The following is a 14,613-nucleotide window of genomic DNA, read 5'->3' as shown; positions in this document are numbered from 1 at the left end:
CCCTTTTAGATACAGGTATATTTTTAAAATATGGCTCTGTAATCTATTATCAATTTGTCCTGCATGAATGGAGCACATCTTCGTTGCCTTTCGCTCGTCATAGTATTGTCAAAATTCTCTGAATTGTAAATTTTAACTAGAAGCGATGGATATGCCTACTATCTTTTAACGTTGTGAGTATATTTTAGACATTCGTTTATTAATTTTAATATCCACAAAATGGGGTGACACTGTACTTTGCTTTTTACCATGAAAGTTGCACCTGATGATGCGGCTTTAGGACGCGAAACCGGTTGTGTTTTAATAAAGAACAATTTTATCAGCTGTTAGCGGAGTTCTTCCTAATATCATACCTTTCAACAGCTGCGGATGCCCAGCTTGTAAAATAGTTTATGAAGTTAAATACATTTGCCAATAAAAGCATTAGGCAACTAACACAATCGTTATTTTCAAGACAGGTGAAATTGTTAAGAGACTAAATAAACTCATTTGCAAACATCACGTTATAAAAGACCTGCTGTTTCAAGATACAAAATGCTGCACGACCAACAACGTTTAGTTTTACTGTCCAGGGCAAACTGGGGTAAGACCAGATGGTGGGGTGAAGCTGGGTACCGTGCTTCTTTTGTCACTATTTGTGCGCTGTGGTGGAGACACACAGAATTATACTCCGCTGATCAAGAAGAAAGAGCGACCATACTGGCGTGTTTTTTCTTTTCACCGCGTGTTTGAGTGGGGGCAAAATCGGGTATGTCAGTCAAAAGAAAAGAAACAAATACGTCAGAACATGGCGTTTAAGAAGAGGAAATTACTTCCTGAAATTCAGAAAAGCAGAAAAAGACATCATCAAAGCAAATATACTAAGAAGAGATTTTTGTGAAGAACCAACATAAAAAGGGAGTGTTCCAAAGAATTCTCAGTCCTTCAACAATGATTCTGTGGATGAAGACGATAAAAATAAATCAGACGTCAATTGCTGGTATTGTGACAACGTATTTGCAAACGCAGAAGAAGGAGAAAGTTGGGTTAAACGCGGAAAATGTCTTTGCTGGGGCCACGAAAGCCTTAGTGGAGCAAATGATGAGGATTGCTGCTTTACATGTTAATAATTTTGTTATTTGCATTGTATTTCAATAAAAGGTTTCTGTTGATTTTCGACTGAAAATTTTTGTTTTCTATATTTCCATAAAGTTAGTATGTGTACCCTCTCTTACCCCACTAGTGGGGTAAGACTGGTTGATTTGACCTTTTCTATAAAAGAACCTCATTTAAAAAAAGTGCTGATGCTATGACTTCTCAGGAATAACATATTTTCCCCAATTAAACAGTGGTTACTTTTACTAAATCTGATAATCTCTAGGTTAAGTAGTTTAGCTCCATAGGATCTTGGACTATCAGCTACCCGATCTTACCGCATTTTCCATACAATTTGTTTTGAAAACATACAGAATTTAACTTGCCATAAAATTTTTAAACTGAAAACTTAAGAGCATCTTCCAAATAGCGTAATATAATATACAGCACTTAAATGTGTGGAACCCAGAGTATTTATACAATGCTGCACAAAGCACAGTCTCGCGTTTCGCAACAGCAAAAAGTGTAGAAAATGCCGGAAACTGTTTGTAGTGATCTCTAGTGCGTATTCCTTCATCTGATTCTGAAATCTATCACTAGATTGAAACACGACCAGGAAAATCCTTAGACAGACTATCCTCAAAGTACAGCACTCTCCACTACTTTCTCCACAGTGGGAAAACGGAAGGTTGGACTGTGACTGGAATACGAACAACACTTTAAGGGAGACATTAGGTATGTTACGAACGAACAGATGAAAAGACGAATCCAGCTTGAGAATGTTTTGATTGGATAAAACAGGTTATAAGAATGGCGAAAGTAAATAAATAAAAGCTGTGAATTCAGAAAAATCCTTTATTAGTCAAGACCGCAGGTATAATTTTTTAAGTGTTAACTAGTTTAGCCTACATTAATTAGCCATCTTCAGATCACAAGATTTTTTGTTTAATGTGCATAACCGATTGGCGTGACACATCGTCATAATTTTGTTTAGGCTACAATGCTTATTGTATAACCCAAGTTTACGACATCGTCGAGTACCATGTACAGTAACAAAATCAAACATTCTCCACATGTTCGTACTGAAAACGTAATCGACACTCGTTTCTTATTCTGAAGACACAGCACCAGAACAACCGTACAACGTTGACTCAGTTATATGAGATATTGTACGTTTGTTCTGTTGTTGCGCCTTCCACATAATATATGATTGTCAGTTACGTTCTCACTATGTAGATGTGGATAATGTTTGATTTTGTTGTTATGCACGGCACTTGACGATCTCGTAAACTTGCGCTGTATAAACATAATGCAGCTCAAACAAAATTATGACGAAATGTATTGTCAATTGGCGTTGTACAATAAAAAAAAATTTTTTTGATCTGAAGATGGCTAATTAATATAGCCTAAACTGGTTATCAATAAAAAATCATACTTGCGATCTTGACTTTAAAAAAAAGATTTTTCTGAATCCACAGTTTTTAATAAAAAAAAAATAAATAAAAGCTTCTGGGCGATTTACCTGTAATGCGCTTGCTCGTATTGAGTTATCATCTGCAGCGTCTCGGATTGGGTGTGCCATCGCCTTGTGTTGCGGCAACCCTTTCGGCGCCCCGCGACCTGCGGTGCATGACGGAAGCCCACCATTCAGCGTTCGCATTCCGTACTACATCACACGCGGTCAGCAGTTTCTCCGCGTTGTGAAAGGATGCGAATCCATCCTGCCGCCACTGGCGTCTTGCTCTGCTTTCTTCAATGAGTATCTCAGCAGCCTTATACAGAACTAAAAAATAACAATACTAGCTGTCTTCTACTGTCAATGCGCTTTTCTGGTTGCTCGCTATGATGGGAAACTCATAATAAAGGACCGAGCGAGGTGGCGCAGTGGTTAACACATTGGACTCGCAATTGGGAGGACGACGGTTCAATCCCACGTCCGGCCATTCTGATTTAGGTTTTCCGTGATTTTCCCAAATCGCTTCAGGCAATTTCCTTTGACAGGGCACGGCCGACGTCCTTTCCCATCCTTTCCTAATTTGATGAGACCGATGAGCTCGGTGTTTGGTCTCTTTCCCAAAATCAACCCAGCTCATAATAAAGGAATGGCAAAAGACCTGACCATTTAACTTGCAACGCGCTAATCTGCGAGACAGAGATGTGTACCGTAAGCAGAGCGAATCCTCACGGTAGATTAAAGTCGTTTTGGTTTGGTACACCTGCCAGGCTGTGTGTGGCTTCTAGGCGGTCTTCCGCGCTCGTTTAGGCAAATCCTGGACTGATTCTCAATCTCCGTTCAGAAAATACCATACACAAACAGCTCAAATACGACATCACACACATTAAGTTTAACTTGATTAAAAAAACAGAAGTGCGTACGACTTTTCTTCCTTAGGTTAACAGGTGACTCTGGCGATAGCAAGGGGAACGGAACGTAAACTTAGAGAAAGAAAACGTACAAACTATACTACAGTGGACAGCGCGCGACAGGATACACGCAAGTAAAGAGAGATGTGAATGAATGTCAGATAGTTAAAATGATGTTAGGTATCTTAATTATTCATTGCTTACATATTAAATACGTGGGCTATCTCATCAAAAGAGCGAAAATCTAAAACGAAACAAAACTAAAATCTTAAAGTATTGAAGTGTGATGCCGCAGATTAACATCAAAGCTTAAGCGAGGAGATAAATTACAGACTAGACACACAATCGGCGGGAAAAGAAATTTAAACATAGACCCTTTCTCAATAACAAACAGACTGTTGCTGATGAGCTAACTCACTGTGGACTACGTAAACACCACAGAGTAATGAGGACGCAAATCGTAGCAGGCTCATAGAAATGAAGACAACTGGAGAAGAGCATCTAATTATGTGTAGAGATGTCGCAGAAAATAGAGGAAAAGGTGTGTTTCGTGACTCTTGACAGATCAAAAGACAAACGGAAGTCCGTGACAAGGAAACGATTTATAATGTTTCATTGTATCCGTGAAAACACCTTTGAAATCATGAAGCAGTCGTACAAAGAAGTGTGCATAATATATAAATGTACAAGTACAGGTTCTCCGCGTGTCTACAACGGTATCTAGTAAACGTCTTATGGCAACACCTCTTCGTAGCTCTATAGATGGCTATTGTTTTCACCTTCAGCCAGGAGTCCGAATTAGCTTAAGATGACTCGACTGTAGGAGTGTCTTTGTGGTAAAGAATAAAAGTGCTACAACTTCATGCATGATACGGCATTTTCTCACGCATCTCAGCGTTTATGGTGCCATATCTCCTGAACCATGAGTCGTAGAGTGATGTATTCGTGTAGGCGTATGCAGTGGCATACGTGGATACTATGCGCAAAATGTGTTGTGAATATAGTTAGTACCAAAGAAGTAATAAATTTAAACGTCATGCATGAGGCGGCAGTTTTTCTCGTATCCCGGTGTTTATGACGTCATGTCTCCTGACCTGTGTATCATACAATGATATAACTTTGTAAGTGCATTCAGCGTCATATGTGGATATTGACTGCAAAACGTCTTGTGAATAGAGTAAGTAGCAAAGAAGTGATAAATTTAAAAGTCACGGACAATGCGGAAGCTTTTCACGCATCTCAGTGTCTATGATGTCATTTCCCCTGAACTATAATAGGAAGGTGCATCTACCCCGAGAGCGTTTGTTACCTGACAGTAAGGGATGTGTGTATCAAGTTTGGTTGAAACTGGTCTTGTGCTTGCATATATACGCATACATAAACGTACGTCAGCTTTTATAATATGTATGGATTTAGTAGAAATTATGATAACGTGAATCCGACCGAGAGTGAGTATTCGATGTTTTCTTCTGTTCAGCTTGTGACACTTATATCGAATTTTCAATTTAAGAAGTGTGCATTCTGTGTTGTTTGAACTCCTTGATGTATGGCAAGAAAATTAGAGTTTTGTAATGTGTATATGAAAAAGCAAAAGAATATGTTGAAATTTTAAATTATTGTAATATGAATATGTTTATGAAAAAAGTATGTTAAAAGCTGGATGCCGGCCGGTGTGGCCACGCGGTTAAAGGCGCTACAGTCTGGAACCGCGCGACCGCTACGGTCGCAGGTTCGAATCCTGCCTCGGGCATGGATGGGTGTGATGTCCTTAGGTTAGTTAGGTTTAAGTAGTTCTACGTTCTAGGGGACTGATGACCTCAGATGTTTAGTCCCATAGTGCTCAGAGCCATTTGAACCATTTTTTAAAAGCTGGATCACGTTTAGGGCATTTGTATTTCTAACATGTTAACGCTGTAGGGAAGTCCCTCCGCAACGAAAGTGGCATGGCGCGATGTAAAAGGTGGGTCTGGCGGTCGAACTGAGCGGCTCGTTTGTGGGAACGGCACTTAATGTGTGGCTAGCCTTAGCACAGTACAACTCGACGGTGCTAAGAGAGGCAATTGGGAGCTGCATTAGAAGGGATTTGCCTCGGATGGGGATCTGGCTATTATTTGGTATTGACGGAATAATGGAATGGCTCTAATATATTGAAAATCCGAAGCAAAGAAGAGAGTTTACAGAGCATTCGCACATAAAGAGGCGTGAGTACAGTTAGCCACCATTTCGCCTGCCACTAATCTTCGCCAGTGCTTCACAGACTACATACATTCAGTTACGTAATGTATACTGGTATGGACCAGTTAATTTGTGTGTTGTCTCAATAATAATCACATAAAACGTCGATACGTGTTCGAAACCATAACTTCAATCCTGATCACTAACCTACTCAGGGTCCTCACCTAAGTGCTACTAAAACCGAGTATCCTGATTTAAATTAACAATTCTGGCAGTCACGTCTGTAAAAGTGATTTTTTGTCTAAAGTACAAGGAGTAGCAAAAGTTAAATTAAGAGTAAAATTTGGGTCCTTTTTTTATGGACTACTCCAAGTGAAATTGTTAAGGTAGGAAGTTTAAGCAAAACAATTTAAAGGTCAATCAATAGGAAAGTGAAAACCTTAATTATTTAAAAGCTAAAACTATAAAATGTAGTTGGATAGGCTTTGGCTAAGGTATTCTTAGTTTATTATAAAATATAGTTTTGTAGGATTACAGTGCAAGATTGCGTAAATACTATTGCCAAGAATACCTGCTTCATAGGTGATTAAAGTACAAGTACATTTATTTCTTTAATGAACCGATTTGCGGTAGCACTAAGAGAAGTGAAGTTAGGCACATTTTCAAAGATTGTGTAGTTTTGGTACCCATAATGAATGGTTCTTTTGAAGTTAATTTAGCCCAGTGTTGCATTTTATTTCCTTGCAAAGTAATTTAATTGAATGATTACCTTTTAGAGATAGTTTTTACTTTTGCAATAATCAAAGAAGGGAAACTATACCATTTTATGGGACCCCATCGTATTGTCCTCCTATTAAGAAAAAAAAGAACTATTGCTGTTACTAGGGAAAACTGCTATATGCAGTGCATTTAAGATGTTATTCATGTTTATTTGTGTTATTCATGTTGTAAGTAGGCTGTTTATGTTTTCTTATTGGCAACGTTACGTAGCGCTCTGTATGAAAATCACTGGCTGTGCTGTGTGCAGTCTGTGGCTAGTTTGCATTGTTGTCTGCCATTGTAGTGTTGGGCAGCTGGATGTTAACAGCGCGTAGTGTTGCGCATTTGGAGGTGAGCCGCCAGCAGTGGTGGATGTGTGGAGAGAAATGGTGGAGTTTTGAAATTTGTAAGACTGGATGTCATGAACTGCTATGTATATTATGATTTTTCAACACTATTGAGGTAAATACATTGTTTGTTCTCTATCAAAATCTTTCATTTGCTAACTATACCTATTAGTAGTTAGTGCCTTCAGTAGTTTGAATCTTTTATTAAGCTGGCAGTAGTGGCGCTCGCTGTATTGCAGTGATTTGTGAAAGGTATAGGTTAATGTTAGTCAGGGCCATTCTTTTGTAGGGATTTTTGAAAGTCAGATTGCGTTGCGCTAAAAATATTGTGTGTCAGTTTAAACACAGTCATGTATAAATTTTTCGAAGGGGAAGTTTCATATGGGGTTGGAAATGCTCACAAATTTGTGTTTTTACGTCGTTACAGACTTTTTGACATTTCGATTCAATGTTATGTACCTCAGTAGTTAAATCTTCACGTGTTTGTTCAAGTATGGTGTCTAACTTCCGAAGATTTTGTTCCATTGTGTCTAACTTTTGAAGATTTTGTTCCATTGCGTCTAACTTTTGAAGCTTTTGCTGTGTTTGTCTCTGATTTTGTTCCATTTGTTGCATTAATTGCAATAATAATGTATTAGTGTCTGGAATCTGTTCCTCTATGCTTTTCGGCAGAGAATTTGCACCGGCAACATTCACCTTTTTGACAAGCAGAAAATGTGTCTTGACTTATTTGAGAAAACGGTGAGGACGCAAAACCTGAATCTACAGTATTTGGAAGATTGTGTCCTGTCATTTCGGATTCCTGAGGCGAGCTCTTGCCGACCGATCGATCGATAATGCTTCCCTGTTCACTAATTGTTTCACTGCCACCAGCATTATTTGCAGCCCGCTCCATTTCCCTATGCACAATTACCAAATTACTACTTTGAACATTAGTTAATTCATTACTCGGCGACGCTGATAAGCTACGCTCGTCGTCACTATTATTTCTCAGTTTACTTTGGAGCCTAGTGTTACGTTTTTCACACGCCATTATTGCCACAATATTTCAAACGACAACACAGAAAAGCACAATTTGAAGAGCAAAATAAGAAAACACATTAACATAGCACTGAAAATGATATCTAGTTAATTGCAAGCGCAGCTGCAAAATACTTGGTGCAAATCTACATGCATGCCACACCTGTTTTACTGTACAACAATGAAAGACTGCAACTACAGAGGAGATTCTCTCTACAATTACGCGCTAGCAATAAACAAAATCTACACTAATTACACAAACTACAAGAAAAACTCAGAAGATTCCAGTGAGGTATCCTCGGCTAAGGGTCGCCATATGAAACTTCCCCTTCGAAAAATTTATACATGACTGTGTTTAAACTGACACAATATTTTTAGCGCAACGCAATCTGACTTTCAAAAATCCCTACAAAAGAATGGCCCTGACTAACATTAACCTATACCTTTCACAAATCACTTACCTCACAAAAAATCTTCGTTATTCGAACTACTGCAATACAGCGAGCGCCACTACTACCAGCTAAATAAAAGATTCAAACTACTGAAGGCACTAACTACTAATAGGCATAGTTAGCAAATGAAAGATTTTGATAGAGAACAAACAATGTATTTACCTCAATAGTGTTGAAAAATCATAATATACATAGCAGTTCATGACATCCAGTCTTACAAATTTCAAAACTCCGCCATTTCTCTCCCCACATCCACCACTGCTGGCGGCTCACCTCCAACTGCGCAACGCTACGCGCTGTTAACATCCAGCTGCCCAACACTACAATGGCAGACAACAATGCAAACTAGCCACAGACTGCACACAGCACAGCTAGTGATTTTCATACAGAGCGCTACGTAACGTTGCCAATAAGAAAACATAAACAGCCTACTTACAATGTCAGTCGAGATAGAAGCATCTCATGTCCAAAATTAGTTACGCACTTATGCAGTGATGTTTCAGTATTTTCATTAAGTAATGCTAATGATTGTGGCCGTTATTGGTAAAAGCTCGGTGCAATTTTGCTCCCCATAATTTACTGGCGTGTGTGTGTGTTATTGGTAACTGCTGCTACACACAGTACAGAGGGCACTGTGTCAGTTTGTATCCTGTTTGCTATTCAAAGTGAAATGTCAACAAAAGTAACTTCAATAACTAATACCCAATTTTCTCATTAATGTGTCTAATAAGGCTGACTACCGCTCATTTTTTTTCGTTCACTTATAATTTTACCACTTCTGTTATCTCCCAATGTTAAGGCCCATTTGTTTTTACTGTCAACTTCACAAAATTTGAAATTATAGTCCGATACCCTTTTCCATTAGACTCACGGACGGTCGAACTTTGAAATACTCTCAGAGGGCAGAGGGTAACATTAGCGTGTTTCACGGCAAGTTAGTGTTACACGTAGCTTTTCCCGTAGTAGTATCGAAACCTAAGTCAGGTTTAAATAAACTTGTGGCAACTGTTTATTTGAGGCTATTTAGTTTAGCAACTAAAGGTACTGACAGTTGCTGTTAAAAAACAAGTTCAGGGCTGTAAGGAAAGTAAATAAGTGGATCAGAGACGATGCGAACCGCAAATGGGAAAATATATTTACATAAGCGATTTCCACGAAGAGGAGACTGTTATGGCCCGGAGCGTGGGAACGAGCATCTCGAAAGCGGCGAAGCTGTTCGGCTCTTAGCGTGCTTCTGTCTTAAGCATCTAAGGAAAGTGGTTGAATGACGGCGAAACCACGAGTAGGTGGCAAGGTGGTGGATGTGCCCACCGCATCACACAACGTGGAAGTCGAGGGTTTGCTTGCACTGCAAACTAAGACAGATCTTTGGGAGATCTGAGGCGCACTGGTGCAGACACGAGTGTTTCGGCTCACAACGTTCAGCGCACATTGCTAAACATGGGGCTTCGGAGAAGACGACCCTACGTGTTCCCATGTTTTCAATATGTGGGTTCAGTATCGATGACTGTTTCCAGTATGTAGGGTTGTGTTTCTGTGACGAGCGACTGGGAACGGTGAAACCTAGTGACGGCATGTAGCCTATTTCTCTGAAACAGCTTCATTATTAAATGAAATTATAATTAAATGGACACCATAGCTGCAAAAACCAGCGTTGATATACTTCATTGGGGATATGTTGAAAATGTATGCCCCGACCGGGACTCGAACCCGGGATCTCCTGCTTACAGGGCAGACGCTCTATCCATCTGAGCCACCGAGGGCACAGAGGATAGTTCGCCTGCAGGGACTTATCCTTTGCACGCATTTTGGGAATGTGAGTCTCACGGGAAGCGGGCAAGGGATAAGTCCCTGCAGGCGAACCATCCTCTGTGCCCTCGATGGCTCATATGGATAGAGCGTCTGCCATATAAGCAGGAGATCCCGGGTTTGAGTCCCGGTAGGGCACACATTTTCAACATGTCCCCAATGAAGTATATCAACGCCGGTTTGCAGCTAGGGTGTCCATTTAATCATCATTTCATTATCTAGCAAAGCTGTATGGTCATAAACGGTAACTGTTCTTTCGGGAACAGATACTACCGTCATATATAGTTAAAATATGGCTTCCCGGCAACTGACCTTCTTGTGCGAACGCGCACGCTATGCCCGAACTCGTACGGGACATGGCAGATTAATCTGCCACGAGTAATGAGTATGATGGGCAAACATCTATTAGGCGCACTACGAATGTAGTGATGTGGACATGTTTGGAATGTGGGTCTCACGGGGAGTGTGCAAGGGATATGTCCCTGCAAGAGCACTATGTGCACTCGGTGGCTCATATGGACAGAGCGTCTGCCATGTAAGCAGGAGATTCCGGGTTCGAGTCCCGATCGGGGCACATATTTTCAACATGTTCCCAATGAAGTATATCAACGCCGGTTTGCAGCTAGGGTGTCCATTTAATTATCATTTCATTTTCTAGATAAGCTGCATGGTCATCAACGATAACTGTTCTTTCGGGAACAGATACTACCGTCATATATATGACTATTAAAGTTTGCTTCTGATGGACACATCAGTGCCTCATAACCCAGTCCACAAGACACTAATGCCTGTTACCTTATACATCTTAAAGCTACAACCTTGAAGTACTTCTCGCCAAAATTTGCTACGACATTAATGCAACTGTTGTAGCTGTGGAGGAACTTCTGTGTACTCTGTCGGTAGAGCTCTAAAACCGGCGAGCGTAGACGTCTAAAATCGGCGGCTTTAACCATGATTCGCCTTCGTCTCGACGCTTCTTGTTACGAAATGCTGTGATGTTACTCATTGTTTCTCAATGGTGAGGCAGCAGTTCGCTATTGAAATTTATTTCCCAATTTACTCTTCTATTCAACTTCGTTTCCTACAGTGAAGGCTGGAAGTCTATAACAAACAGTGTGTTCATTTTCAGAATATGAAATATACAGCCAACCAGTTGCATAAGTATAATGTAATAATCTTATGCAACCAGTTGGCTGTATACTTTATATACTGAAAATTTATTTACGGTTGCTGCTGTCAACTTCGATCAACGCGTCTACGGCTAACTTTGTACGAAGTTTAGCTTAATACCTAAAATATCCTCTTTTATTGGAGGCCGTCATTTTGGGAATCATCCACTCTATGCAGAGTCAGCTGCAGGTAGGACAAAGTCTTCAGCAAAAAATGGTTCAAATGGCTCTGAGCACTATGCGACTTAACTGCTGTGGTCATCAGTCGCCTAGAACTTAGAACTAATTAAACCTAACTAAGGACATCACACACATCCATGCCCGAGGCAGGATTCGAACCTGCGACCGTAGCGGTCGCTCGGCTCCAGACTGTAGCGCCTAGAACCGCACGGCCACTCCGGCCGGCAAAGTCTTCAGCAGGTACGGCGTTTTAAGCGCAACGTCTTTCGTTATCCCACTTTACTAAATGCAAGAACAGTGGGTTTTTAAAATTCGACGATTTTGCCAAATAAACGAGTGGCACGTATGTGCTGTAACTCTGGTGGCTTTTGTAAGCCAATTTGAAGCTGTTTTCTAGCTTGAAGGAGCACAAGTGTCCTATATCAATTTCTTCGTTTCAACTTCACCTACGCCACTCTGGGTTGTAAACAATTATCGTTTACAAACTGTATACCATGGAGTGCAGTGTGAGCATTTAGTCATTGTACATGTACGAGGGTAAGTCAACTATTATCCTCAATTTAGTTATATTTTTCTTTATTTTGGTAGTACTGTCGTTTTACGTTGATGACGCATACTTTGTTTATTTGTTGTTATATCCTTACAATTTTCAAGCTGCTGCCGTGCTGTTAATCACGGCTGCTCCGTTGTCTATTTGCATCAAATAAGAGCAGCTTTCAGTGATCCGTTTTTTGTGGTCGGAAGGCGTATCAGGAGCCGAAATTCATCGAAGACTTTCGGTACAGTACGGGAACAGTGTTTTGTCAAACGAAGTGTCGACGAATGGATTGAAAAATTCCGAAATGTCGCACAAGTTGAAAGGTGGCTACACTGAGCCACAGCGCCAGAGATCGCGCTAGAGAGTATTGTTCCGCCGCCTCCACTGGCAGTGATTATTGTGAAGTCGTAGTGGGCAGTGCTTGGGGAGAGCTCGTGGTAGTCAGTGCTGAGATGTCGTAGTGAGGAGTGTTTGTTGAGATGAGCTAGTAGGCAGTGCTTGCTGAGATGTGATACTGAAAAGTTCTTGTTGAGATGTGGTAATAGCGAGTCGGTGTGGAGATATATTGTAATGATTAGAGTGATTTTGGTCAATATATGAAGGTAACGAAACTTGATTAGTTTTTCATTATTTCCATGTTTTAAATAATGCGTCATTACAGGTTCAGTCAACAAAGCATCTGGCTTGTGTTCTTGTATTAGAGTGTAATTCTGGTTTTCTTGAGTAATTATGGTATTTTTATTTTCTTTAATTAATTCAGTATAAATGATATTTAAAATTTCTTGTGTTATTGAAGAAGAACCGTGCCAGATGCGTACGTTGAGTCATACTTCCACACACAGAACAGTTACACTTGTGCTTTGGTTTCGTAGGTTTTATAGTTGCTGGGGACTTAATTAATTAATTGTGTTAATGAAAATTTCCATTTCATTCTTTGTTGTTGTTCTATGCAGTCAGATTGCGTAATAATACTAGTCAGGGCCAACCGTTACGAGACTTCCTAACCGAACAGACAGCTACTAAATCAAAAAATTTTAAAATTATTTGCATTCTATTTTAATTAAGCCCCCATGCAAAGGAGCCGGACGACCGTTTACCGACACAAATGAAAAGACCATTGAGCGTTCACGTGAAATGATTCTCTTAGACAGACGATTAACTACTGACGAAGTGGCACATCGTCTGCAAATTAGTCACGGTTCTGCCTACGAAACCACCCACAACAGACGTGGGTTTCATAAAGTTTGTGCAAGATGGATCCCAAAACAACTCACACAGTTGCATACACAAACGCGCTTGGACATCTGCAAAAAAACATTTGGACCGCTATGGTAACGAAGGGGGCAACTTCTTTGACAGGATCATTACTGGTGACGAAACATGGATCCATCATTACGAGCCTGAGAGTAAACGGCAGAGTATGGAATGGAAGCATCCAAATTCGCCGTCCAAGAAAAAGTTCAAAACCCAACGGTCCGCAGGAAAACTGATGCTTACGGGTTTTTGCGACACAAAAGGTCCAGTACTGGAACATTATGGGGAAAGGGGCACAACAATGAACAGTGTACGTTACAGTGAGATGCTTACTGTCAACTAAAGCCTGTAATTCGAAGCAAACGCCGAGGATTGCTGTCATTACAGTGAGATGCTTACTGTCAACTAAAGCCTGTAATTCGAAGCAAACGCCGAGGATTGCTGTCAAAAAGTGTTGTGTTATTGCAAGACAATGCCCGTACGCATACTGCTTCCCACACTGCTGAAACGCTCCAGAAACTCAAATTTGAAGTACTGGATCATCCTCTATATAGTCCCGATCTTGCCCGTTCTGACTATCACTTGTTTGGTTCACTCAAACAGGCACTAAGGGGCCGCCGATTTGCCTCGAATGAAGCAGTGAAAGAAGCGATGTATTCCTGGCTCGCAGCTCAACCGAGAACCTTCTTTTATGAGGGCATCAGGAAGCTTGTACGACGATGGACGAGGTGTGTTGAAACGCAAGGAGACTATATCGAAAAATGATGCTCTTGTGAGTTTCATATTTGATTACAGTAAAATTTTATAACTACTTTGCCTATAATAATTGACTTACCATCGTACAACAAACTTATATAGCAGTAACAGCGGTCGTTTAGTTTCATTACTGATGAAGAGACTGAAGATTAAATTTGAAACGTTTCGTTAAAACACACAAGCAAAGGTTTGAACAAGAACATGTTTTTGCATTTATTCGAAGTCCACCACAACATGGCATTTTTTTACTGTTTCTTTTCCGGGTGATGTAAAAAGATTATGATTCATTATCCTGTAAAATACAACGGCAACTACATTTCTTCATTCAGGAATACAAGAACAATTGTTGCTTGTTTGCGGGTCAGAGGAGAATGTTAGCATGAATTGTTTTTCATTTATGTACTGTCAAAAAACTTCATTAGCTCAATGTTTAGCATACACGAGCTTGGGAAACCAACTAGAACGACATTTAGTTCCGACGTCAGCGTCATGTCTCCGCCAAGTATAGGTCAGGAACTGACAATGACATTTGTTAGTGAACGTTCAAGGACCGTCAAATAAGACACATCTGAATTAGATTACACAAATTGATTTTTATGCTGTAGAGTAACGCGACATCTTTCGTCCGAACGTGAATTATGGCGCTTGGCAAAACAGGGTTGACATCTACTTGCGACACACGCAGATATTGCACAAGAACGAGTTTGGAGAGTTAC

At 40.3% G+C, this 14,613-nt stretch overlaps 1 non-coding gene across 1 annotated transcript; it reads right to left on the bottom strand.

The window, feature by feature from the left end:
• Positions 1-9,880: 9,880 nt before the first annotated feature.
• Trnat-ugu (transfer RNA threonine (anticodon UGU)) lies at positions 9,881-9,955 on the bottom strand. The gene has a single exon. It is a non-coding gene; the product is annotated as a tRNA-Thr (tRNA).
• Positions 9,956-14,613: the final 4,658 nt, after the last annotated feature.

The sequence above is a fragment of the Schistocerca nitens genome, chromosome 5 (assembly GCF_023898315.1).
Source record: "Schistocerca nitens isolate TAMUIC-IGC-003100 chromosome 5, iqSchNite1.1, whole genome shotgun sequence".
Taxonomy (NCBI): Eukaryota; Metazoa; Arthropoda; class Insecta; order Orthoptera; family Acrididae; genus Schistocerca; species Schistocerca nitens.
This window is presented reverse-complemented; position numbering and strand designations above follow the sequence as displayed.